Source organism: Dermacentor variabilis, chromosome 6 (genome assembly GCF_050947875.1).
Source record: "Dermacentor variabilis isolate Ectoservices chromosome 6, ASM5094787v1, whole genome shotgun sequence".
In the NCBI taxonomy this organism is placed as follows: Eukaryota; Metazoa; Arthropoda; class Arachnida; order Ixodida; family Ixodidae; genus Dermacentor; species Dermacentor variabilis.
This window is the reverse complement of record NC_134573.1, coordinates 104,801,397-104,802,653: the sequence shown is the minus strand read 5'-3', so window position 1 is coordinate 104,802,653 and position 1,257 is coordinate 104,801,397. Positions and strand designations below refer to the sequence as shown.

General features: G+C 45.6%; 1 non-coding gene across 1 annotated transcript; it reads right to left on the bottom strand.

Annotated features, from left to right (window-relative positions):
- Positions 1–454: 454 nt before the first annotated feature.
- On the bottom strand, positions 455–638 carry LOC142586503 (U2 spliceosomal RNA). The gene has a single exon (XR_012829248.1). It is a non-coding gene; the product is annotated as a U2 spliceosomal RNA (small nuclear RNA).
- Positions 639–1,257: the final 619 nt, after the last annotated feature.

The window sequence follows — 1,257 nt, the reverse complement described above, 5'->3', positions numbered from 1 at the left end:
CAGAACCTGTTATTCTTTCGTGAGGGGCCTCCGCTTTGCGATTCAGTTACATGTACACTTGCTCCGTTGTCCAGAAATGACTTAGAGAATCCAACCGAATGCCTCGTAAAATTCTATCTTTTCCATTTTGTGTACTTTTAAATAAACTGTTATTCATTCGATCTAACTTCACTGATTTTATTTTGACAGGTGATTCTACGTTATACAGCGCTAAATCGATAGATATTCAGAAATTTATTCATTACGACTTGGAATAATCCATCCATTTCTTGGACAATTCCCCATAATGGGTGGGACCCACATACCTGATAGGAAGAAGTAGGTAACGCCCAAAGAATATGGACGTAGGATGAAATGACGAGAGAGAATTTGTAAGGGGAGCAAATATATACAATAATTATTACAGCGAAGCTGTTGATGGCTAGGGTTCCGTGCATTTTTCTCCTGCTGCGCAAAAACTTGGGCCGATCCCGGACATTGTGCAATATCGGGCCGGCCCGCAGTGGAGGTGAATCAGGCTTCAAGCACTCAGCCAACTTTCAAAAATAAGTTTACCATATTGTATCCAAATAGAACCCGTATCAGATATTAAGCTGATAAGAACAGGTAGTGTATACACTTTGACCCGCGTCGGTCATGTCAACGTTCGCACCGCCCTCTCTTTGTCGACGTTCCAAGCGCTTGCGTATCTCCCTCCGCTCTTCCGTGGTGGCCGTCCCGTCGTGACGTCACTTGTGTCTAGTTTCCTCCGGCTCCGCGGGGCGGCGGTCCCGTCGTCCGCGCGAATGTGTATAACGGTCACGGTAAATGAGTTCGTACCAGTGTTCAAATTTCTGTGTCACCTCTGTGTCGTGTGCTAAACAGCTTCGCTGGTCATTCACCTCCACGGAGTGGAATGGCTCACGATTTTTTAGTAACAGTTTGTCCATCTTCTTGCGCTCTACATTTACCTTAATGCGTGTAGCGATGTGTGTATCATAGCCAAGCAAACCCGCCCAGTGACAATCCTAATTACGTGCATTTTCTGGCGGGCCAACGGAAATACGTACATGTGGAATGAATGGCAAATCAGTTTCGTTTACAAGCACGAATCTCCTTGCGCCTGGCGCAGGCTTGGCTTACACGGTGGAAAAATAACAACTACGACGACGATAAGAATTACAAAAATAACTACGGAGGACAACACATGCGTCTAGGCTGGTGGAAGACAATTTCACGGAGTTGACGTGTCACGTTGTTTCCTGACATTCACCTTTA